Source organism: Malaclemys terrapin, chromosome 6 (genome assembly GCF_027887155.1).
Source record: "Malaclemys terrapin pileata isolate rMalTer1 chromosome 6, rMalTer1.hap1, whole genome shotgun sequence".
Lineage (NCBI taxonomy): Eukaryota > Metazoa > Chordata > Testudines > Emydidae > Malaclemys > Malaclemys terrapin.
In genome coordinates this window covers 41,723,267-41,739,886 of record NC_071510.1, presented here as the reverse complement: position 1 = coordinate 41,739,886, position 16,620 = coordinate 41,723,267, and the positions used below count along the sequence as shown (strand labels likewise).

At 42.6% G+C, this 16,620-nt stretch overlaps 1 pseudogene; it reads left to right on the top strand.

The window, feature by feature from the left end:
* The window catches only part of LOC128839540 (histone-arginine methyltransferase CARM1-like), a 117,459-nt pseudogene that overhangs the window by 62,110 nt on the left and 38,729 nt on the right, over window positions 1–16,620 (top strand).

Genomic DNA, 16,620 nt, shown 5'->3' with positions numbered 1-16,620 from the left:
CGAGCCTGAGTCAGCTGGCATAGCCAGCTGTGGGTTTTCTTTGCAGTGTAGATATACCCACTCGGGGCTGGGTTCTGATGCACTTACAGTGGATAGTGCCTGTCATGACATTGCTGGCCCCTTAAAGGGAGTCCGGGCCTAGGCTACCTGTGAAGAGCTAATTTAATGAGCCCATCTAGGTAGTTAATTGGATAATGAGCACCTGGGCCTGATAAAAGACTATTAGGGTTTCCTTACAGGAGGTGCTCACAGAGAAAGAAACTTTCCTAAGGAAAGAAACGCTCCCAGGACTGACCACCACAGGCCCCAAGGAGGAAGGCTATGCAACCTCCGAGCCCAAGGGAAGAGACTTTAGTTCAAGCTTATTTTGGATTTAATAAAGTAGAACCCCTTCAGGGGAATCTTGTCTCATATGTGGAGTTCTTAAAAGGCGCTAAAAGAAGGGAAACCAAGGCAGGCATGCCTGCAGCACCAAGTTATCTCAGCAGGGGGCACCTCCATGCCCTACAGCAGTACCTTACTCCACAAAGTCAGATGGACCATTTGAGAAGTAACGTGTGTTACTGGATGTGAGGAAAGGGCTCAGAATCTGGCCCTAAGTAGAAAGCCGCACTTCTCCATTCCATTGGTAATGTTTAACTATAGCCATTGGTTCTTCCCTCTCCTCTCAACATATACAAAGAGGAAAGGTTATGATAAGCAGTGTTCCCCAGTAGGTTTTGAGAAATCTTCTACTAACAAATCCTTCTGTCGACCCTGTGGTTAAACAGAAACTAGTGCTTGATTGTCATGGGCTCCCTCCCCCTATCTTTTCTTTATTCTCCTTTACCCAATATTTGCTGTAATTTGCTGTTTTGAAGTTAGTTCCTCTGGGCATGGAGGTGTGGTCTAATACCCACCAAAGCACGGAAACAAAACTGGCTTTGTGACAGCCTGTTGTCTGTGAAATAAAAAATGATCTTAATAAAATCTTGCACTAGGAAAGGAAAATAATATTAGAGGCAATGTTTTGGCCCCAAGGCCTAATTTGAAGCTATGTAAAATAAAAGAAACAGTGTTAGTTGCCTTAGTATTCCCTGTATCTGTGTAACAGAGATTCAGACTGGCTACAATATACACTGGCGGTTGGATTGCTTTCATTAGTACGTAGCCTAGGTTTCATATAAAGTAAGTTTTTTTTTTTTTTTTTTTTTTTTAAAGTGGAGCATGCTTTCAGCCATATTTATGCACTTATGAATCTCTTTAACCATGAGCTCTTGAGTGACTTGTAATTCCATTGCTACAGTCTTTATGCAGCTTAGTACGGAGGGATTTGTGTGGACCGACTGGTGTTGGTAATAAAGCTAGCAGCAAAATGCAGACTGTTTAGGCAACATCTCTGGCACCAGCATTTGAAAAGAGAAAATACATTGTAAGAAACCCCCACTGCATACTTTACTCACATAAGGAATCCCATTGGAGGACTCCACAGGGCTACTTATATGAGTAAAGTTATATATCTGCATAAGTGTTTTCATTAAAAAAAAAAAAAAAAAAAAAAAAAAAAAAAAACAACTCAATCCTGCAGTGCTAGTATTTGCTTAAAGTTAAATATGTGCATAATTGTTTTTCAGAATCAGGGCCTACATTTGAAAACTACACCCAGCTACTTGTGGTCCTAGCAGTATGTAAAAATATTGCACGAAATACATACATATATATGTGTGCGTGCGTACATGTACATCTAATCTATCTAAATCTTAATACTGTACCCTGTGTCTGTATTCTTATACTGTATGTATATAATACACAGTTAAAGCTCAAACCTCTGTGTTTTATACACATGAAATATGTGTGTGTGAATAAGTTTCAAACAAAAATAGATCAGAATAAAATGTATAGCGAAGTGGTGTGTAGCCATTTCAATGGCTTTTTCAAATTTTCTGTCATTATGAGTATTTAAACTTGAACTTTTTTTAAAACAAAGGGAGAATCAAAAATCTCACTTGAGCTTCTTTGACCTGTCACAAGCTGTGGCCAGTACAATTTTTCAGTAACTCTTTCATGTCTTAGGTTATTTGAATCTCTCATAAACTCCCAGCCTCCCCTATGTGGATTCAACAATAATTTGTGTTATTACTGCCTCACAGAACAAAGCAAATCTGAGGATGCCAAGTCTCAGAAATAGAAACCCACTAGCAGGTTCCAGTGATATGTATCCAAGGCATGAAGTCAGAGGTGAAGTGTAACTCTCTATGGTACATGATAGTGACATCCTCACCCTCTGAAAATTTGGAAACTAGAGCTGGAGTTTTGGTTTCTTTTTAAAATGTAAGCACCCAAAATAAAATTTATGATGATTGGCTTTTTAACACCGTTTTCCCTCCCAGTTTAAATATTTCTTTAGGATGTCATGCTTGGTCCTCTGGGACTTAGACACTCAAGAATGTAATAACAACTTTAAAAATAATCCACCTTCTAAACTTCTTTTTTTTTTGGTGTGCCTTTTGTTTTCAAGGTGGTCCTAGACGTTGGCTGTGGATCAGGAATCCTTTCATTTTTTGCAGTTCAGGCTGGAGCTAGAAAAGTCTATGCAGTTGAAGCCAGTTCAGTGGCAAAATATGCCGAGGTAAGCGTTTTGTTCAACCAGATGTTAAACTAGTCTGTAGGTAACTAGTTCACCACTAAGACAACAGATATCTAGGACCACATGTTACAGATAGCAATGCTGCAGATTTCTGTTTATAACGTGACTAAGGATGTGTGGTGTTAGTGTTGATCATTTAAAAATATCTTTAAAGGTGTTCTAGTTGATACAATGTAATACTGATAGTAATATAATAAATCATTTGCCTTCCTTTTTAATAAGATCACAAGTGCCCTTAAAATACAAATAATTAAATCTTTTCTCACCCACAATTTTTTTTTGCCTTTCCCTTATTTTTGATGTTTCTGTGCAACTATGTATTTTTTTAATTTTTTTTAAAAAATTCTTTTGGCGGTAGGTGCTCTGATTTAATTTCCAATCCCTTAGTGTGATTGGTCAGCTCTTTCCCTGGTTTTAGGAAATAATCACTCACTTTACTGAGCTATAATATTCGCCCTGTTTAAGTCGAGAGAGGGAAATAACCACTAAAGTCATTGATTACTAAATAATGTAATTGTGTGCGTCTTTCTGATCCAGGTATCTTATTTTTCTTTCAGTGAGTTGTAATACTAATTTAAAGACGTTAGATGGACAGCATTCAGAACTGGCAGTCTTTTAAGCATAGACAAAGCAATTAAGGAGCTGCAGTGGAAGTTTGCCAATGCTACCCTAACAATGTGACCTTATCTTGCTCTGCTAGAGTTGAGATGGGAGCTCATCCTGCAGAACCAATTCAGTCCTTGGGCTGTCTGCCAATTGTCAATTGCAATAATGGTTTTTGTGATAAGGAAACCTGTCAACTGGGAATTAAGGCTGTTTGGGTTTTAAGGGAAGAACATCTGCAGTATTAGACACTTATTTTTTTTCCAAATATACATAGCTACAAACCTGTAGGTTTTTAACATTTTCCTTTTGGCTCCGATACAGGGCTCCAAAGAGTCTCCCTGGTCATTGTTTTATAAATTTGTATCAGTGAATGAATGTCTTATAGAAATGTTCTGGATTTAACAAAGGTAAATAATGTGATAGATGTAGAATTGAGCTAGGAATCGAATAGCATCACCTTCATATTTCCAACTTATTTATGCTGTGGTTGAAAATGCTTGAATAGAGGCTACTCATTGTTTTTGTTCATTTGCTTATACATAATCAAGATATTGTGTATAGACATTTTGTAGATGGTAAGTATAGAAAAAGGTTGAGTGTAATCACTCGAAAGGACTGTGGAAAGACATGCATAGCAGATCCACTTTTTTTCTGGAAAATCTTTTCTGTCTTCAAATTTAGGTTATGGAAGAACTCTCACTGAGTTTTAGCTTTGCTAATTAAAGTGAGAACTGTTTATGATGTTTGTCATTTGCCAGAGACATCAAAAACATCTGAAAAGTTACACACACCCCAAAAAATTATGTACTACCAAGTTCTGACTTTGCTGGAGCTGCAAGGACAAGTTCAGTGGAGTTAAAATTGTGGTCCAGTCTCTTAGTTTCATGGTAAACTGAAGTATTAACTAGCAGTGGTCAGGATAATGGGATACCAGATCTCTAATAATAAAGAACAAAAGGGAATTCAAATGACCGGGGACATTGGAAATGAGATATAGCATTTTTTGCCTTTTGATCACAGGTTTGAATTTGGTCCAGGTCAGAAGTAAACAAAAGTCATTGTTATCAGTAGGTTAATCAGTGTTTTACATGAAATGAGCTGATAGTCTGTGGACAGGTAGATTATACATAAAGAAATGAATAGACACACACCCCTCACAGTTGTGATAGAGTTCATGCCATGTCTGTGTTCTGTCAAGTGCTATATAAACTTATGGTGCAATATAGATCTTTTATTAGAATAACTGGTGACCTATTGGTAGAGAGAGACCAAGAATCCACTAGGTCCGGTAACTGAATTGCCTTCCCACTCTCAGAGTTGGTTTCTCCAGGTGATGGCTAACGTACATTGGTGGGGCAAATTGCACTGCTGCTGACTGTGCTTGCACCACTTTTATTTTTGTGACTAGACAGAAAACTTCAGTCCCAAGGCTGTCAGCCCAGCTACTCTCACAAGCACTAAATTAACACTGAAAATAATTTTTAAAAAGGGAATATGTATAACAATGTCAACTACCTCCAGGGTTAAATGCTACAACTGCTTAACAATATCTGACAGTTTAGGAGCAGAAATGAAGAACAGCTTATTCAGTTGTAACTACAGGGGGGAGAATGTTGGGTGAGAAAAATGCAGTTGCCCAAATTGGAATTTACCCTGGACATAAGAAGAAGTTGGGTTAATGAATGGCCTTCTCAGCTTCTTGGTTTTACATTTCATTCAAATTATGATACCTTCAGGAGCACAATACTCCCTTCCCTGTGCTAGAATATGGATTCATTATTGTTTTAGAAGGAAGAATGTCATGTAGTCAGTCACCAACACAAACAATATTAGCTGACAGAGCACTGAATTTCCAAATGCCAACTTTCTAGCGAGTTCACTCCCTACCCAAGCATGCCGCCTGGTATCACACCACCTGTCCAGTCCATGCCCGCACATCCTCTAGCTGTAAGTCAGAACCTCCATTTGACCAATATACGTCATCATCCCCCAAAACTTCTGGCTGATTGTAATGGATGTCCCCGTGCTGTATCACTGAGCCCCCTTTCTCCAGGAATATCATGGTGACCCCCTTATTTATTTTCTTACGAGCCTTGCCCACATACCGTAGGTCTGCTCCCAGCCATTGCCTGTCAGTGAGCGCAGAAGTGGCATGAGCTGATCCCACTGCATGTCTCTTCTCGACATGAACAACTTCACCGCTGCAGCCCAGCTGAGATCCAGCTGCCGTACTGGCTGCCCTCTTGTGTGCCCAGTGCACCACAGAGTGCCCACAAATCCAGATATCGCATATGCTATGTGTAGCTTCTGAAACAAACAAGTTAGTTACGTTTTGCTCTTCCCTGCCATCTTTTGCTTGGTGCAGATGTAAGTCCTGTAACACCGTGATTTCTAGCACCCTCTTGCCTGCACCTGCTGTGAGCTGAAACCCCTTGTAACTGCGGATGTTGCTGTCCCAATCCTGAAAGAATGAGTACCGAATTTGGAGAGAGGTCAAGACCACAGCAGCGCAGGGTTTTTCTCAATACTGCGCTGAATTGGTACCTTGTCAGACAGCTGCCATCATCGTGTATGAACAGCGGTCCGGGTTGCAGGCCCCAAGTTTTTAGCAAGGCTCTTATTGCCTTTACAGGGCACAAGCACCCATCTGCACATTCCTTCACCACCACATAAGCCTCCTTTCCCTTCTGGTCTGTTTCTGAGAACCAAAAGTGCAGGGACACTGCTCCTGCAGATAGCTGCACCTCATCTGTTACGTTTAATGGGACCTGTCCACAGCTGCCATAAGCACCAGTTCACTCACTCTAAAAGTGACAGAGAAGGCAACAACAAATGCTGCTGTAAATAAAATGGCGTCCCTCCCACAGCTGCAGAGCCTATACTAGTCGGTAACCTGTCATCCCTTCCTTACCTTTTTTTAAAATATACGGCAAGAGGTTGACTAATACATTATGAAATATTATAATCTGACAAAAATAGTTTGTTAAATAAAGCACACTGAGTGGTTCAGTAACCTTAACATTTTTATTGTGTGCTTTTTCACATACTAGTTCTCAAAATCTAGTAACACACAGTGAGTCTTCATTAGCAGTGTTCTAATATATAACACCTGGGTTATAACAAGAATGGATTAGTTTCTGTCAATTTCTTCCTGGTTACAGTCATCATTCCTCTTGTGGTATTTCTCGCCATCTGTTTCAGATGTCCCTAGTATATACTGTAGAATGTGAAATTAACAAGTTACATTCATTGAGGAATTTCTAGAACAAATATCCAGAGACCTGGTAATAGTGGGAGACTTTACCCAGATATCTGTTGGAAAAATAATACAGAAAAACACAAAATGTCCAATAAGTTTATTAGAATGTGTTGGGGACAACTTCTTGTTTCAGATGGTGGAGGAAGTAACCAGGGGGCAGCCATTTTAGACTTGATTCTGACTGGGGTGGAATTGGTTGTGAATCTGAAGGTGGAAGGCAACTTGGGTGAAAGTGATCATGAAATGATAGGCTTCCTGATTCTAAGGAAAGGAAGGAGTGAGAGCAGCAAAATAAGGGCAATGGACTTTTTAAAAGCAGACTTTAATAAGCTCAGAGAGTTAGTAGATAAGGTCCCTTAGAAAGAAAATCTAAGGGGGAGAAAGGAGTTCAGGAGAGCTAGCAGTTTCTCTGAGACAGTATTAAAGGCACAATAGCAAAGGAATGATCAGAAGAAGAATAAGAGGGCAGTATGTTTTGCCTCAGGAGCAATTTGATTACCTGAAAATCAAAAAGGAATCCTACAAGTGGAAACGTGGGCAGATTGCTTAGAATGAGTACAAAAGAATAGCACAAGTGTGTAGGGACAAAATCAGAACAAGGGGGAATGAATACAATCCAGAATAGAGAGAGAACAGTTTAAAGAATATTTAAATGTTAGATGTATTCAAGTCAGTAGGGCCTGATGAAATTCACCCTAAGAAACTAGCTGAAGGAACCTTGGAACTATTAATGATTATCTTCAAAAACTCATCAGCCTAACTTCACTACCTGAAAAGATACTGGAAGAAATTATTTAGCAATCAGTTTGTAAGCACCTAGAGGATGATAGGATAATAAGTCATAGCCAACGTGATTTTGGCAAGAAAAACTAGCCTAATTTCCTTCTTTGACAAGGTTACTGGCCCACTGGCTGGGGGGAAGCGATAGACATGATCATTTTTAGTGAAGTTTTTGACGGTGTCCCACATGACATTGTCCTAAGCAAACTAGGGAAATGTGATCTAGATTAAATTGTTATAAGGTGGGTGCACAATTGATTGAATAACCATACACAAAGAATGGTTATCAATGGTTTACTGTCAAACTGGGAGAATGTATCTAGTTGGATCCTGCAGGGGTCAGCCCTGGGTCTGGTTCTATTCAATATTTTGATTAATTACATGAATAATGGAGTGGAGAGTGGGCTTCTAAAATCTGTGGATAAAACCAAGCTGGGAGGGGTTGCAAACACTTTGAAGGACAAGATTAGAATTCCAAACAACTTTGATAAATTAAAGAATTGGTCTGAAATCAGCAAGATGAAATTCAGTAAAGACATATGCAAAGTACTACACTTAGGAAGGAAAGATCAAACACACAACTACAAAATGGGAAATACAGTAACTGGCTAGGTCAGGGGTAGGCAACCTACGGCACGTGTGCTGAAGGCGGCACACGAGCTGATTTTCAGTGGCACTCATTGCCCGGGTCCTGGCCACCGGTTCGGGGGGCTCTGCATTTTAATTTAATTTGAAATGAAGCTTCTTAAACATTTTAAAAACCTTATTTACTTTGCATACAACAATAGTTTAGTTATATATTATAGACTTAAAGAGCCCTTCTAAAATGTATTACTGGCACGCGAAATCATAAATCAGAGTGAATAAATGAAGACTCGGCACACCACTCCTGAAAGGTTGCCAACCCCTGGGCTAGGTGGTAGTACTATTGAAAAGGTGAGGTGTTTAGATGCTGTTTGTATTATTAGAACTGGGAGCACTGGCTGTTGGGAGTCTGAAAGGACAGGAAACAGGAAGGAGGGGGAGGAGTTGAGGAGGCTGGGAGAGTTACAGAGTGTGCATCTACAGCTTGGAGAAGAGACTTGCACTGTAAATAAAGTTCTGTTAAAATTTGTTAATACCTTGCCTGGTGGATACAACATTTTGGCGACGAGGATGGATCTTCTGCCTCTGAACCCACCTGCACCCTTTCTGCAAAGCCCAGGTGAGCCTCCAATTGCTTTTACTGCCTGGATCTGTATGTTTGAGACTTATCTGCTTGCAATCAGTGCTACAGAGATTTCTGAAGTAAGAAAGTGTGCTTTGCTAATCCACTGCCTTGGAGCAGAAGGGCAGTGTATATTTTACACTTTTCCCCTTGCAGATGATAAATATGAGACTGCACTCACTGCATTAAAGAACTTTTTTGTGCCAAAAGTGAATGTAGTAGTTAATCGCTACAGATTTCGCCAGCGTGAGCAGAAACCAGGGGAGACTATAATGCAGTATATTGCCTCCCTGAGGAGTCTGATTGTAACTTGTGACTTTGGGAATATGGCAAATGAGATGATTAAAGACCAGCTCATTGAGAAAACAACAATGCTTCATGGAAGAGAATGCTTACTTCTAGAACCACAACTTACACTAGAAAAAGCAATAACCATTGCTACTCAGATTGAGTCAGCTACAGCTGAAGCCAAAATAATGAGCAAGGGTACAGAAGGCCCAGTCCAGAGAGTGACTCCTTTGCAGAAAAGTTCACTATCACTGCAGACAAACAATTGCAAAAGGAAAACTAGTGAAAAGCCACTGACTCAGCGAATGCAAAATACAGTAAAAGCATGCTTTCGCTGTGGATCCCCACAACATCTTCCAAGCTACACAGAATGTCCAGCAAAAGTAGCTCAGTGCAATCATTGCAAAAAGATTGGGCATTTTGCTAAAGTATGTCACAGTAGCCAATTCAATCAACAGGTGCATGCAGTTACAATACCAGATGTTACTGTGCTGAGTGTAGACAAAATCAGTACTGCACATATTCCAGAACAGATAAAGTGCACTGTAAATGTTTCTGCCATACCCTCCAGGCAAATCACACTCTATTCAGCTAATGTTGGACACTGGCTCAGCAGTATCTATACAACCTGATTCCATCTATTTGCATGACTTTAAAGATGTGCCTCTTACTGAACCCAAACTTCACTTGGTATGCTATTTGAAAAACCATATTCCAGTACATGGCTGCCTGCCAGCAATAGTTACTTTTGGAGATCGATGTGTAACTGCGAAGTTCTACATTGTCCACAAAGGCACTGCTATCCTTGGCAGAGATTTATTAGCTGCTTTAAATCTGAGGGTAGTTAATGGACTAATTGATCTTCCTCAGCAAAGCACTCTTGCGGTACACACACCGGTTTCAGCTGGGACCCAACTCCAGGTTGAGAAGAAACTCGGCTGTGCTAATGGGTTTCTGCATAAAGTTAAAATGCGGAATAATGTGTTGCCTGTACGACAGAAATTACGGCGCTTACCATTTTCAATCAGGGAAGCTGTTTCAGAGGAACTTAGAAAACTTGTTCAAAAGGACATTATTGAAGAGATTAACTCCTCGGAATGGGTTTCACCTATAGTAGTGACGCAGAAGAAGGGTGGAGACATTCGCCTTTGTGTGGACTTAAGGGAGCCAAATAAAGCTATTGTGATTGACAGCCATCCTCTTCCTCACATAGAGGAAGTATTTGCAGAATTCCGTGGAGCAAAGATGTTTTCTACTCTTGATTTGCAGAGCGCATACCACCAGGTTATGTTGCATGAAGATAGCAGAGACTTCACAGCATTTATTACACATGAGGGACTATTTCGTTTTAAACGTGTTCCATACCGTCTCGCATCAGCTCCAAGTGCCTTTCAAAAAATGATGTCATTGATTCTGAAGAATCAACATGGAGTTCAGTGCTATTTGGATGATATTATTGTGTTTGGAAATACTACTGAGGAGCATGACAATAACCTGCAGTCTGTACTAAACTGCATCAGCAAAGCAGGTCTCAAGCTCAATAGATCCAAATGCAAATTTAGACAAACTGAACTCTCCTTTCTGGGGCATTCAATTTCACAGGCTGGACTAAAACCTGATCCAGATCATATCCTGGCAATTTCAAATGCTCCTCCTCCAACAGATTTGCAAAGCTTATATTCCTTCTTGGGTCTTACCTCCTGGTATGCAAAATTCATTCCCAATTATGCTTCTGTCATTGAACCGTTACGAGAATTACTACGGAGAAGTTCAACCTTAGTGTGGACTCGGATGCACAAGTTAGTTTCGAAAGGGTGAAAGACTTAATTGTACATAGTCCAGTACTTGCATTATTCAGTCCCGCATTGCCCACAATTGTAACTACTGATGCTTCTGATTATGGACTTGGGGCTGTCCTCACACAACTTCATGAGGACAACACAGAGAGGACTGTTGCATTTACTTCAAGGACACTAAGTAATGCTGAGAGAAAGACAGTTGAACAGAACCAAGCAAAGTCTAAGGCTTTCACAGATAAATGGCGGGGTGCTAAGGAACCAAAATTTGAGTGTGGTTCCTTTGTTAGAATACGAAAACCTGGAATATTATGCAAAGGGGACCATAAATTCACAGCTCCTCTTAAAATCATAGAGAAGAAGGGACCTTACACCTATCGACTTTCTGATGGGCGGGTATGGAATGCTTCTTATCTGGCACCTGCCTATGCACCAAGAGGAGATTATGCCAATACCCAGTCTGCACTGGATGACTTCACTGTAGAACCAACGCAACAAGACATTGCACTGGAACCGGGGCTTGAGAGACGGCCTGTCAGACTCAGACGACCACCTGCCTGGACTAAAGACTATGTTATGTAGTATCTACAGTGTTTTCAGTGTAATATTCCTGCCAACAGTATAGTGTCTTGTTTCATATTTGTTCCTGGGGTTAGAACAACAATGTTTATTTTAATTTGGAAAGTTTCTTAAGAGAGGAGGGAATGTGGTGTTTAGATGCTGCATGTATTATTAGAACTGGGAGCACTGGCTGTTGGGAGTCTGAAAGGACAGGAAACAGGAAGGAGGAGGGAAATGGTGGGGGCGAAGGACCTGTCTGGCTTTAAGATTAAGCTAGATAAGTTTATGGAGGGAATGGTTTAATGGGATAACGTGATTTTAGTCAAATCAACAGCGCGCCATCGCTGGTAAATAGTATCAATGGCCAATGAGGGTCTGGCTGGAGAATCTTGCCTACATGCTCGGGGTTCTACTGATCGCCATATTTGGGGTCGGGAAGGAATTTTCCTCCAGGGTAGATTGGCAGAGGCTCTGGAGGTTTTTCGCCTTCCTCCGCAGCATGGGGCAGGGGTCGCTAGCTGAAGGATTCTCTGCTACTTGAAGTCTCTAAACCACAGGACTTGGGGACGTCAACAGCAGAGTCAAGGGAAAGGGGTTGGGACACCTTTGTGGCCTGCATCATGCGGGAGGTCGACTAGATGATCATAATGGTCCCTTCTGATCTTAAAGTCTATGAGTCTATGAGTTGAGGAGGCTGGGAGAGTTACAGAGTGTGCAGCTACAGCTTGGAGAAGAGACTTGCACTGTAAATAAAGTTCTGTTAAAGTTTGTTAATACCTTGCCTGGTGGATACAATAAAAGGATCTGTGGGTTATAGTAGATCACAAATTGAGTATGAGCTAACAATGTGATACAGTTGCAGAAAAGGCTAATTTTCTGAGTGCATTAACAGGAGTGTCATATGTAAGATACGGAAGAGAATTGTTCCGCTCTACTTGGCAGCGATGAAGCCCCAGTTGGGGAACCATGTCTAATTTTGGTGGCCCCATTTTAAGAAAGATGTGAACAAACTGGAGAGAGTCCAGATGAGAACAACAAAAATGATAAAAGATTTAGAAAATCTGACCTATGAGGAAAGGTTAAAAAAAACGGGTATGATTTAGTCTTGAGAACAGAAGACTGAGCGAGGGACCTGATAAGTCATCAAATATGATAAGGGCTGTTATAAAGAGGACAATGATCAATTGTTCTCTATGTCCACTAAAGCTAGGTCAAGAAGTAATGGGCTTAATCTGCAGCAAGGGAGAATTAAATAAGATATTAGGAAAAACTTTCTAACCGTAAGGGTACTTATGTGCTGGAATAGGCTTCCAAGGGAGGTTATGGAATCCATGTAATTGGAGGTTTTTAAGAACAGATTAACCAAACACCTGTCTAGATATACTTGCTCCTACCTCAGTGTAGGGGAATTGACTTGATGACCTCTTGAGGTCCCTTTAAGCCCTACATTTCTATGATTGTCCCAGCTCCACTGGAAGAAAGAGAGGCAATGTATGAGGATTAATTAGACCACAACTTTATTCACTCAATGTGTACGATAGTACTCAACAATAAATTGTATAACACAGGTCATGATTAAGGCTGTGAATTGTCATGGAGGTCACGGATTCCATGACTTTCCGTGACCTCTGTGACTTCCGCAGTGACCGGCGGCTCAGGCAGCCCCTGCGTCAGGCGCACCGGACACTGCTGGGGCAGTCTCGGGCCAAAAATTCATGGCCCATGACCAATCCATGACTTTTAATAAAAATACCAGTGAATAAAACTTGGGTGGGGGGGAGGACTGCCCAGAGGCCCTGTGGGTGCTGGAGGAGGGCGGCGTGGGGGTGGAGGGCGCGGGCGGAGGCACACTGCCCAGGATCCCCAGTGGTGCTGGGGAGGGGGGGTTGGCAACATCCCTCTCGCTCAGCGGCTAGGTGGAGGCTTGGCCAGGCAGCTCTGTGTGCTGCCTCCGCCCAAAGCACTGACTTAGCAGCTCCCATTGGCCAGGAACCATGGCCAATGGGTGCTCTGGGGGTGATGCCTGCAGGTGGAGGCAGCACGCAGTCTCACAGAGCTGTCTGGCCAAGCCTCCACCAAGCACCTGAGCAAGAGGGCTGTTGCCACTTCCGGGGAGCCCCCCAGGTAAGCGCCGCCCAGAGTCTGCCTCACCCGGTCCCATGCCCCAACTCCGTGCTCCCTCCCACACCCAAACGCTGTTGCTGCTGGGGCAGGGAGGCACGGAGCCAGGTAGAGAGCCTGCCAGCCCTGCCAACCCCCCGTCCGCAGCACTAGTGGGGGTCCTGGGCTGTGTGCTGCCGCCCACGTGCCCCCCCTCCCCTGCACCCAAGCAGCCAGTCCGCCCTCCCCCAGCACCCACAGGGCCTCTGGGCAGTCCTCCCCCCACCCCCGCGGCCAAGTTTTATTCACTGGTATTTTTATTAAAAGTCATGGATTGGTCATGGGCCATGAAGTTTTGTTTACTGCCTGTGAACTGTCTGTGACTTTTACTAAAAATACCTGTGACTAAAACGTAGCCTTAGTCATGATTTTTTCCTTAATTGTGTCCATCTTTTTGGTAGGGCTGACGGCACCCCTCCCTTTGTATGAGGATTTAAGGGAGCTGGAAAAAGGGGGAGAATTTATTTCTCTACCATACCAGATTTCAGAGCCTCCTAATATCTTCCCTAGTTTCCCAACCTCTCTTCCTTAGCTTCTTTAAGGGATGCGTTCCACTGAATCCCCTTCCACATTCATTTGATCAGAGAACTATTATCCCCTCTGTAATGCGTACCTGTACTGGACACCTGCCACAAGGAAGCATCAGCAGTTAGCTTGGCTGCCTCCTCCTCACCTTTGTTGGGTTCCCAGATATTTACCAATTCATCCCCTCATATGGGCCATAAATATATCCACTCTTTGGTCGGACAGGGGAATCCCATCCTTCCTGAATAACATGGGTGCCCAATATGATATTTCTGCATGAGCAATTGCCATTCCATCTTGGTGGCATACGAATTTAGCCACCTCCCTATTCGTGTGCCTCCTGGCCTTATCAACCTTGGGGGGCTTTATGGCTTCCTCCTCTGTAACATCTCAGACCAAATAATCATCACCTTCACACAGAAATCTGGGTCTGTCCCACATCAGAGTGAAAAATAATCACATCTGATGTCTGTGCCCGGGCTGCCAAAGAGCGCCCGAGGGGCATCACCTGGTCCCAGAGCATAGCCCTCCTTCTATACCAACTCAGCCTTCCTTGCTACCAAGGCTCAGCTGCGAACCTCCAGATGACTTGGCAGTTTGCCTATGTGCCCAGTGTATAATACTGCTCACCTGATTACTGTGAAAGGGGGCTTCTCTGGAAGTGCCTGGAGTATAAATACCACCCCCAGGTCCCTGGAGGGCACTGCCCCTGCCCGCCCCTTCTCCCTCCCCCCCCCCCCCACCTTATCCAGTCACTTTTTGTCCTCCCTGTTCTGTCCAGGAAAATTTTCCCCTTCCTATCACCTCTGACACCCAGTTGGGAGCGGGGGCTCTTAGAGGGACAACAACCCCCTTTCTTCTGGCCAACTGAACAAAGACAGAGCACATTCAGTTGCAGTGAGCTCATTCTGTGCTCTTTCCATTTTAACATGGGCCATATGACAACAATGCAACGATCTGATTTGCTGACTGCAGTAAAATCATATTCCTTATATTTGCACCATAGAAAGTACTGCAGTAGTATTTTACTGAGATAAATGGTGGTTTTGCAGTAGATCTTTTTGTTGCTTGATTATAGAGGTTTTTATTGAAGGAGTTTAAAACTGATTTGAACCCTGTACAATGACTAGCAGACACTCAAAGGTACACAACAATAAGACGGGGTTGAAGTTCAAGGAGAATGCTGTGTGTTGCCTACAGATGTGCAATGGTTACATAGGATTTCTAAATAGGGCAATTAAGGGGGAAGTTATAATGAGTGCTGCATAAGGAGATATGCTGGTTATAGCTTAATTATCTAGTTGTTTAAGATATTTCCTTTTGCAATATTCTAAGAATATTATTTCACTCTGTACTGTGCAGTACTCCTGTGACCTTTTCAGTGTTTGGTAATTTAATTTGCTGGCATTTAAATTTTCTCCTGTGGCTTCACTAAACTGTGCAGGAAAGATTCCACGGTCCATACCACGGGTGTACATTGGCGTAACTCCAGAGAAGCCAATAGAGTTACTTTGGATTTAAGCTCATGTAAGGGGGAGAATTTGGCCTAAAGAGTGCAGCAAGAATTAAAAAATTATATCAAATGTGACTCCCTATTACAGTCCAAGGAATATAATCTGTTCTTTTTCCTCCCATGCAGTTGACAGTGTACCATGCTTAAAATAATGAGATTATAGCTGTCATCCTGTGCTGTGCCTTCCTGTTAACATTGCCTGCAAACTGGAAAATTTTATAAAAGAGTGGCTCCATCCCTACCAGCACTGATTCATCTATTAGTAGCCTCTTTCCAGCTTCAGTATATAGTACGGTATAGAGAAACCCTGTGTGTCTAGCTCTTTAGCTGGTTTTCAGACCAGTGTGCCAACTTTTCTCCTGTTCATGACTCCACACCTTGGATATGCAACTGCTGACAGTTGGATCCTGCTCCACACAGTCACTTTGCTTGCAGGAGGGGGAAAAGATTGAAACAGCCTTTGCCCAAGAAAACAAACAATTTGGTGCATGGCGAGGGAGGGGGTATAGCTAATACTCCTTGGTGGTGTACGAATGAGCCATGAAATGAATGCATAATCTAACTTCATTATAGTAAATCCATTAGGCAAAAACAGGGGAAACAAGATTGGGAGTGGGTACCTGGCAATAATACTAGATTTGTCTAAACATAAAATGTTGTTCTTAGGGTTCATATTTCCCAAAGGGAAAAAGGAACACCACATGGGGCTAGCCCGAGCGCCCGTCCCTCTCCCCCCGCCCCTGGCATGGTGTTGGCCCAAGCTGCTTGCCCAAGCCCAGCCCCCACCTCCCCACACAGGACTAGCATCACTGCTCACCCAAACACTGACTGGCCCCAGTACAAGGCTGGCATTGCCCCTCCCCGCCCCTTCCCCCCACATTCCTCCGCACCCCACTTTTTTGACAGAAGTGGGCATTTGTCCTGTTTGCTCCTGCCAACTGATCAAGCTGGCAAGAGCAAAAAAAAGTCGAGACAGCAGGGACAGGGCTTAAAAAGGTGACTGTCCCAGCCAGAACCAGACGTATGGTCACCCTAGTTATTCTAAGCAGCTCGTGTCAGGCCACGGGGGAAAAACAGTATTACTCAGCTGAACATTTTTTTTATGTAGAGCACTTGAATAAAAGGGAAGAAAGGGTTACTATGCGTGAGTTAAAAATGATTAAACTGCAAAGATTAGTGATGGGATCATCAGAAATAAAAAAGTAGTCATGGAATCCAAGTGTGTTTGCCATGCGGTACCAGTAAAGGAAAGCCCTTCTGGGATCTCCATGATGACTAATCTTATGAGAGAATCAAGAA